This window comes from Pinus tabuliformis, chromosome 6 (genome assembly GCF_031772625.1).
Source record: "Pinus tabuliformis cultivar Carrire ecotype Pingquan chromosome 6, CPIR1, whole genome shotgun sequence".
Taxonomy (NCBI): domain Eukaryota; kingdom Viridiplantae; phylum Streptophyta; class Pinopsida; order Pinales; family Pinaceae; genus Pinus; species Pinus tabuliformis.
Window position 1 is genome coordinate 1072625377 of NC_142292.1, and position 10479 is coordinate 1072635855.

Genomic DNA, 10479 nt, shown 5'->3' on the forward strand with positions numbered 1-10479 from the left:
CCAGTGAGTGGGATGATTTTCATTTCGTTCTTGAAAATAAGCCAATAAATTTGAACTCAACCAGGGTAAACTGGTCGTTGGAAGTGACACTCACCCAAAACAATGAGATCCCTTAGAAAGGAAAAACATTTAATTTTATCTTTTCACATTACATCAAGGAATTATTCCAATTCAAACAACCAGCTTTGGAGATTAGTATTCCATAATAAATACAAACACTATAATATTGTTGGATATAATTTCCTCATCATAATCCAGATCTCTCCTGGTTAATGAAAGTTAGGGTTTTCCTGGTATTCAGATGTTCAAGGATACCTAGGTGAATATCTAATGTACACGATTGCAAATGGACAACAGCATGATTGGAGATTTCCTACTGATGAAGCAGGGATTTAAAATGCATTTGAGTATCGTTGAACAAGCAGTCACACCTTGCTTACAAAAGTGGAAGAATAGGTAAATAAAATCTTACGACCTTAAAAACCGCTTTTACAGTTCCAATAATGATATATTTGAAGAAAACTGTAAAATGTTCCAAGTTACAAAAATATGAGACACCAAAGCCCATGTTGATCATCTTCCACCAGAGAGTTCGATTGCATCCTAGTTATATACAAAATCCTCAGCCCACTCAAACCTTCGAGGCATTAGTTCATATTCTTGTCGACGAATGACTTCAACCTGCTGCCACTCTTCCCAACGTTCATCCAAACCCTCTCCTTCCAACATGCGCACAACTTCTGTCATTTTGGGTTGATCTTCCAGTGAGGTCTGTGTGCACAACAATGCTACCTGAATCATTGCCTCAACTTCTTTAACATCATTGTTCTGCTTTAGGTTTTCATCTACAATAGCATCTAATCTTATCTCTCTTTGTAACTTCTTAACATGATCCAATAATAGAATGTCATCCTCTTCCTCGATATGTGAAAAATCTATAGCACGTTGTCTAGTGACAAGCTCCAAAAGAGTAATACCATATCCAAACACATATGTCCTCTCTGAGGATCTCCCAGTTGATAAGTATTCAGGAGCAATGTGACCCACGGTTCCATGGACTTGAGTTGTAACATGAGTTTTCCTAACCAATTTCGCTAGCCCAAAATCACCAACAACAGCTTCGAAGTCTTCATCTAACAAGACATTAGCAGCTTTCACATCCTGATGAATGATTTTAGGATTGCAGTGCTCACGAAGGTACTCCAAACCACGGGCTGCACCTAAGGCTACATTTTTCCGAGCAGGTTAGTCTAATGGCTTTTCTGGAGGTTTGAGCTCCCTTAGCCTATATGCAACACAAAGGTTTTGCATATATGGATAGACTAGAAGCCGCTCTGATGGTGCAACACAAAATCATATCAAGCGCAGAAGGTTGCGGTGGATTGCCACACTGATCATCTCAGCCTCCCGTAGAAATGCTTGCTCCCCACCAGGGCTATGATAGTCAGTCAATCGTTTCACTGTAACCTTTGTATTGTCTGCCAGCACTCCTTTATATACTTTGCCATTGTTTTAAAATATTTAGTTTTTATTTATCATTTTTCTTGTACGCACATCACCTCTGAAAGCCTCTATTGCTTTCACGTTCTGTTGTTAAATGCCTACACTTGGGTAACCCCAGTAATTTGTCCACATGGTCTAAAATAAACTAGGTGTAGAATTCAATTATTTAGTTTTGATCAACGGTTACAACGCAATAATTTCCATTGAATATTTCTACCGGAAAAAAAACAGAGGCCCAGAGGCAAAGGGTAGATGTAATTCTCATAGGCATCCCTGAGGAATGCTGGATTTGGAGCAGGGAAATTTGGGTTCAGTCCAGTAATTAATGACTGGTAAAGGATAAACCAGTGACCAAAATAGGAAATCATATGGAGGTATTTCATGCATTCATACAACACAGGGCTACAATTCTAAGACGGTTGAATTATAGTATAAATGAGCTTCCTTAAAATACAACAGGTGTAAAACTAGAAAAAGGGGATTCGGTTGAATGATATATGTAGGAAACATGAAGCAGTAATCCTGATTTTAAGTAATCGCCTCTAAAGGCAAAAGAAGTTGTACGGCAAACCAGTCAAGATGAACACAAGCTCTGGCTGCAAAACTTAATGAATTGGGATTGACCTAATTGTCGGTTAAAGCAATTACAACAGTGGCCACCACACCCCATCTCGTAAGTCATTTTACTTGCACACAACACAGGTCTCAACGCCAAAATGATTGCTATGTAGTGATGGAGAGGATGAATCCTTGGAATGGAGCTGGATGTAAAACTCTATCCAGTCATTACCCACTTGCACACAAGGCATGCTAAACGCCAAATTTGGATGTACAATGTTGCACCTGAGCTTCCTTCAAACACAGCAGAAAATAAAACCATCCAAGGAAATCAAAAACACACTATGCATAATGGACATAAGGACAATTGAAGATGTGCCCCAACTATATATATATATATATATAAGGTACGACAAGTTCTCTAGGTTAGGGTAGAGGGAGGTTTCGAAAAGTTCAGGATTTACAAAAAAAAAATATCTAAAGAATTGAATGTATGGAAACACACAAAAAAAAATAATCACTTGAAAGTATACACATTACTTAGAATTTTATTTGACGTAAAATGCAGGCCTGGGAACCAACAACAAAGTAAAATGTGATGCAGTATGGATCTTAATGAAAACCCACTGAAGACGAAGAATTCAAAAGACTACAAGTTCTGGGAGATTCAAAATGAGTGATGTCCTTGGCTAAGCCAATTGCCAAAGCAAAAATTTGACTCTTGGGCCCATCATGAACAGAGTATTGGAAATAAAAGATTTCTTTGATGTTATCTCTTTCACTCACATCAACAGATAGTTAAACTGAAAAACAAATTAAAAATATTCAGAGAGTTTAACTCAAAAGTAGATTATCTCAGGGAATCACCACTTACACTGCAGGAAGAAACCTTAATCAGTCAAGAATACAAGGATGACCCTTTGTTCACTAAATCTTCTCTCCTTTTGTTATCCAAGCTGGAATCAAGGTTTTGTCGGAAACAAGAGAATTGTTTGCTGTGGGACCTGCTTAAGGGCTTGCTCTATTTTTTTTGCTGATTAACTGAAGACAGGAATGAAGGGCACTTGAACCCAATCTGCTGGGATGGATGACTGTAATACGTAGACTAAAATAGGACACATAGTGGTTATGAAATTTGATCATGAGCTGTAAGGTTAAGCTGATCTATATTTTGATTTCAAGTAGTGGGGCCAAGATATTTAGAGTTATATTGTTGTTTTCCTATCTGTCATGCATTTCTACAAACAGATAATCAGTGACTATAAAAGATAACTATTTCCATCCATTCATGTATCAAGCATCACATTCTAAGAAATTAATGAGAGTAGTTGCTGGTTTATAAATATTCTCACAAAGCCAACTTTTGCTAGAAGTATCTATCATGCTGCCTTTCCACACAACATCTTGGGTTGTAAAAGGACAATAAGCGTCCTAAGAAAACAAATGGCAGTTATTTTGAAGCAGCTTAACATGAATGCATTTGTACAGGGCTAAAACATTGCAACTACATTGTTGAACATAATCAATTATACCGGTTAGATGCTTTACCAGAAAAAGGTAACCCAAAAAAAAGGACACAAATACTGTATGAATGCACTTCACTTTAATGGCATCAAAATCAACAAGAACAAGTTTTGCATTTCTCGCTAAACAGCTCATTGATAATCTCTAAAATTTGGTTTCTCATCTCTCCAACTGTAGATGCTGTCACTCGGTTCTTCAAGATAGCTTCCCAATCATCACCAGAAATGTTTCCTTCATATGCACATAACTCTTTCACTATGGCTAAGACAAATAAACCACAGTCATGGATTGACCAACTCTTGTAAGATATTTAGGTCGAAATAGCCAAAAAAACCTAGTGGCGTCGCAAACTTCTTTCCATCATACCTATATATGAGCCTAAATAAAAAATTGGACAGGTATTGGCAAGGAACTTCCAGACTTTAATTATCAACCACTTACCCACTTGTAGTTGACCAAGTTGGCCACTCTGTATTTAAGAAATGCCATCCCAACATTCACTGTTGCTTCATCATACAAGGCATCGTTATACTGATTACAGTCTTGCATTTGTAGCTATTATCCAGTATTCATCTGGTCAATTCCCACAGAACTGTAACATTCATTATGAATATACGGGCTACAGAGAATCAAGATTGATCCCTCCAAACATTATATGCAGGTGAGATATATTAACTGTTGGTTGTAGTTCTTCATGTTATACTTTAAGGGCATGATTATTGTTCGATCACTCACAATCTCAACTACATGCGTACCTAAGGCACTATTATGGATGAAATTAAGTTGATACCAATACAACTAGAAATTGGTACAGAAAAGCAAACCATGAAATATTAATTGAACCAACAAGGTCAAGGATGGCTTAGACAAAAGAAAAGGTTCACTCTTGGAATTCTTCATTTGTAAAGACTGTTAGTTGTTCACTTACCAAGCTTGTAAAAATGTAAAGTAAATGTGAGTACAAAGGTCTTATGTTCAAATCCACTATTATTTACCTGTGAACACCTGCGGGGGGTGGCCCTGTTCATCCAGTAGTTATAATGGTAGCTGTTATAGTGGTAGTAGTAGGGTAGGAATCGACCCCATATTACACAAGTATGAGACCGGCACAGTTGCTGATTCATCTAATATTGTTGGCCAAGAATGGAAGTCAAATTGGAATTTCCATATTTTCATTTGACAATGTTATGATCGTCTCTACCCACAAAAGAAATATAGCAAGACACAGGTAAAGATATTAGCGTGTCCCTAGTGATATGGTAACCATAGCAAGATAGGGAACAATTTGAAACAACTTATGTTTCTTGCCAGATGTAAATATTGGATATACAAATATACTATATAGACATACCGACAATTAAGCTAGTGTTATGGTTTTTTTGAAAAGTCAATTTATTCAGAGTGGCATGTTTCAAAATGCTGCAATGACTGGAGTCAACCAGGATGCTAAGAAGGACTGTGATTTATATTCATATATGCTTAGAAAATACTCCATCAAAGCTTGCAACATACCTGGTAGCCACGCCCACACACAATAATTTCTCACGGTTTAGTTACATGTTCACTGTAAATTTTGGAAGCAAATCAGTTACCAGTATCTTTAGTTAACACTCTAATATGACAAAACAGTAGAACATGGGTCAAAGAAAAACAGGACTGACATAAGTACAAAATTGGGATCGATCTCTTTTAAAAGTTACTTTTCCAACATATATGCATTTCACGAATCTGCCCTCTCTTCAGGCTATGCAGAGATATAATATTGGGCTCTTACCATTCACGCTTTCTTTCAGGAAGCTTTTTTGGATCCTTTTGGGAGTGATTTGGAGAGCCCCCGGATCACGGAGACAGTTATGGGCAAAATATAAATGGATAGACTATGATAACTGATTCTTTGTAAGCAGTAAATGCACACCTTCAACAAAATGATAATTTAGATTCCTAATAAGTATGCAGTTGCAATCAAGGCATGAGCTGAAAGCTCTGGCATGGTTGCATGGGCGTACCCAATTCTTAGGATTTTTGGCTTAAAAATGGCCACAAATCATATGAATTCACGTCGACTTTTCTTATGCATTTTAACTTCAATGTACATTTATATCGTAGCTCCTAGACAGAAACAGAAACCCAAAACACCGGATTCGAGATAGCCTGGTTTCATCTCTCCTGGGCCATCATATTCAGGAGCTCTCGAGTTTGAATCCAAGGAAAGAAAGAATGAAAAGGAAAAAGCCAAGAAAACCCCGAACCATAACAGGTTTCGCTGAAACAAGGTTGGATCTACTCACTCACTCGGTGAGAAATTCAGAAACGCACCCAGGCAGACCAAAGTTTTCCCGCCTTCTGGGAAATGTGGCCTATATAGTGCATACCCCAATTTATAGTGCGTATGTGACTACAATCCCGCAGGCTGATGGCACCCTTGAAGCAAAAGTAGTTTTCCCTGAAGGATTACAGCAAGGTGAAAACCGACTCCTGCTATTAACTTAACTACTATAAGTGAATGAACATGTAACGTTGTTTTTTCCACATGCTCTATTTAGCTATTTTGTCAAAAAGAAACCCTTTTGGGAGATTTCAAGAACCACCAGTGAGTTTGATGTAGTATTTCAATACATAGATTTTAAGAGGAAATCCAAGAGTTCCTATTTTCTTATGCATATGCACCTGTGGCTATGCAATTTCTTTAGATAATGTATTTATGTAACCAGTTAACAGAATCTCAATGGCATCAACCATTTTTTCTTGTCAAGTGAACGAAGAGGAAAATTATAGGTAAGTTCATAGAATCTATGCAGATACATGGGTATTATGATTTCACAAGTGTAAAAGTGGATACTTGGACACAATATACAGAACAAAGGGGTATCATAGACCCATGTGCATGTATTCTGATTTCACTGTTCTAAAAGAGGAGACGACAAAGATATACGTAAGAGGAATGCTATGATATTCTCCCCCATTGACACAGGGAGATATGTGCAGTAGTGAAATAGGGACCCAACAAATCAAATTGTCTCTCTACGGAGAAAATTAATCCAGCCAGCCCAGAAAAAGGAGTAGTAAATGCAGCCACAGCCAAAGGGGAGGTTAGACTTAAATTGAGGAATAATCAGGAGTAAAGGGATTTGAATCGACCTTATCATAGTAGCAGTTTGAATAGGATCCTGTGATTTCTCACAACATATTAATATTTATCAATAACAATTTGAGATCGAAGTCGAAAACTCTAATGCGTTCAATTTTACACTTAAACACGTACGGTCTCTATTTCTTTGATCAAACTTGTAGGTATATATATGTATATATATAGCCTCAGAACTGTGATACTTTGCCACAAGTTCTCGTCTTTTATGGCATTATACAAGACTGCAAAATATACCTTAAATAAGGTGACTGTAATTTGATGACCGCTCTTGAGTGATTGTAATTTGACTTTAACAGAAGAGCTACTCTATATTTGCTATGTGAAACCATAAAATCGATTATCCACTGATGTATATGATGCTTCGGATCTCATGGGTGGTTCAGAATTTGGATCTCTTAAATGCTTGAAAATTTTCTTAAATGATGAGACCCTTCATTAACTTTGTCAACGCCCTGGAGTTTGGTCACACATAAATGTGCACAAAATTCTGAGCTTCGGATTGAGGTAGCTCAGAGGCTTTGATTCTCTTCAAGGGCAAATATAGACCTCATCTATTGTGTCCAGAACTGCGCTTTCCTTACCAGGATATTCGGTCATCTTTGGGCTCTAGAATTGGCCCCTCGGTTTTCTAAAATAGGGTTTTATATGATATTTATCTTGATCCACAAAACTGCAGCCTAATCACTGTTTGCAAAAGTCCCCAGAACTGCAAGCTTCTTCATCTAGGAGCTCGGTCCAGATTTTTTTTTTATTTCTATAATATTATTTATTCTGTCAGGAATTTTACAGGCGCATTTAAGTTGAAGCAAAACACTAGCTCTGTCATATCCCTAGGCACTAAGCCATTGGATTGTTGTTGAAACATTTTGACATTCTAATTTTCTGGATTTTCAACTATTTAGTAAGAAATTTGATTATGGAATAGCTATATAGTGGGCTTTGGGTCCAGATTTTGAACCAAAGCTTTGATACCATGTGTAAGGTCCTGATTCCTATTATGAGAGCCTCAATCTATTATACACTAACAGATCTATTTTCCTGCTGATTTAAAAGTAATAAAAGGAGCTTACTGACTTCTTACATAGCTTTAAACATTTAACATCTTATCATTTTATCATAAGCAACATAAATTAAGGTGAGCATTCCATTGATATCAACTTAACAAGAGTAGTCCATGGAAAAATACCTGTTTCAGTGGTTGATGATGATACCTTTGTCTTATAGCTCCAGCTGAATGCTTCTTCTCACCGACCCAACTAGATTTACCTCCCAGCCAACTAGGAAATAAATTCCTAGCCCAGGAAACCTTCACAGGTTCCCTAGCCCTCCATGCCCAAGTCCAACCAGATATAGTGTGTCCTTAAGAAGAATGTGCAAAACCAGATAACAATACTTTCCTCCTCTCAAACCCAAGAAACCTCCATAGGTTCCTAAGGTCTCCAAAAACACAACAAGTCCAAATAATCACAACCAGCCCCCACAATCATAAGCAAGACCCCCAACCTCCCCTTTCTTCCTTCCCCCTTCCCTTTTTATACCCTCCTTCCCTTCTCCATCTCAACCACCTCTCATTAATGTCATTAACTTCTCATCCATCCTTACAGTTGACTTCTCTTTTACCAAGTAAGCTAGGAGTACATTTGGAAATGTGACATGAATATAAAATTGAGAATTTAATGGGAAAGGATCATGTCTTCTCCCAAGTAAATCTGAAAAGTACATTTGGGAATGTGAGGTGAATATATATATATTGATAATTAAATGGAGAGGACTATGTCTTCTCCCAAATAAATGTGAGGGTACATTGGGGAATGTGAGATGTAATTACATGGAGAGGACCATGTCTTGTCCTTAGTAAATGTGAGGGTACATTATGTGAGGGTACATTGGGGAATGTGAGATGTAATTACATGGAGAGGACTATGTCTTCTCCTTAGTAAATGTGAGGGTACATTGGGTAATGTGAAATGAATACATATATTTTGAAATAATGGAAGGAGACCATATCCTACCTAATATTCAATTTGAGAAGGTAAGTGGGGAATTTGAATAATGGAAATCATGAATTTTATATTAGACCAATATTTCTCAATATTTTCATATAATGTAAACATTAACAAAATTTGTAGGATAAGATTTAAGTGGGGCATTACATGTTTTAACAGCGCCTCCCAGGTCATGCCTTTAACTTCTAATTGTTTCTGGACCAAAATCTTTATCAGGTCGTGGTGATATAACTTCTTGTCGGCCTGGTATACCCATTCATCCTGCACACCCTTGGCCATTTTTTCCAAGCTCTTAAGCAAAAAATAGGGGAAATTCATCCTCCATCGGATGTGTCGGGTGGCTTCGAAATGCTGCAACATCCTAAAATGGTACACAAAAGTGTGGGAGTACCTTCCCTCACAGGTTACGAATTTATGTGGGATGAAAAGGAGGTCCTGCCAATAACCTAGATATTAGTGAAGATGATGTGTGGATGAGATTATTTGTCTAAAGACCTGATGGAGAGGCTAGAAAGTGGTTCAAATATTTGACCCCTAAGTCTATAGAAAACATTTAAGCATTAGATGATGTGCTTTTAAAGCGTTGGGGAGATAAGAAAGACCTGATATACTACCATACTGATTTTGGTAACCTGAAAAGGGACAATGGGGAGTCATTGTTTGATTTTAATAAAAGATTCAATCATATGTATAGCAAGATACCAGCTGAAGTGAAGCCTACCCCCACCTCTGCCAAACTCACCTATTCCAATGCCTTTGATTCTAATTTCTGCCTGCTATTAAGAGAAAGAAGATGTGCTTCCCTAGATGAAATGCAAGATGCAGCCTTGGAGGTGGAATCCAATATCATGGCTGTAAAGAAACTCAAAGGACATGCTAATAGATGGAGGCAGAGATGTGAGTCTTCCTCTTCTTCTTCATCTTCAGAACCCAAAATAGAAAAAATGACTAAAATGATAGTCACTGGATGGTGAAATATCCAAACTGAAGGTTGAGCAGAGTTCTGGGAAATCAAGGCTTCCTAATACATTTTCTCCTAGAAATCCAAATCCATTCAGAAGAGCAAATGAAAAATTGCAGGTCATTCAAAGGGGCAAAGAGGCCAGGGAATAACAAAGGGTTAAGATTCCTTTCTAGAAAGTAGTCATGGAGGAGGAGCAGTTTGATGAAGAGGATGAGATTCACTGGATGGAAGATAAGGGAAGTGCTGCCTTTTTGACATTAGCTGCCTATGAGGAGTCATTACTCGGGGACCAGACCAGTCATGAGTGGGACAGAGAAGCTGTTCTATAGACTGAAGACTAGCAAAGATATAACTTGAGATCAAGAACGAGTAATGTCAAAGAGAATCCTGTCCAAAGATCTGCTGTCCCCACAGAGTAGCAGATTAGCAAGCAGAATCGACCGACAGCTGATCCCATCATCCTCAAAACACCGGCTCAAGAGGTAAGAGGCCCTGACAAGACCCCTTCCCCTTTCAGTTTTGAATCAGAAGTCTAGAAGTTAAAAATATTTGTACCTCTGATAAAACTTGTAAAGAGTGAGGTCTTTAAGAAGCCCATCCTTGATGCCCTTGAGCTAAAAGTCACTCAAACATCCAATGACTATGTGAATTTACAAGATGATAAACCTACAGTTGTGCTTAGCCCAATGACTGAACCTACTGATGACAATTCCCCATCATTTTATGTCTCCTTGACCATTCATGACAAAATCCTCCACAAATGTTTGTTCGACATA

At 37.8% G+C, this 10479-nt stretch overlaps 1 pseudogene; it reads right to left on the reverse strand.

The window, feature by feature from the left end:
- Positions 1–489: 489 nt before the first annotated feature.
- On the reverse strand, positions 490–1512 carry LOC149262637 (LRR receptor kinase SERK2 pseudogene; annotated as a pseudogene).
- Between the last annotated feature and the right edge of the window lie 8967 nt (positions 1513–10479).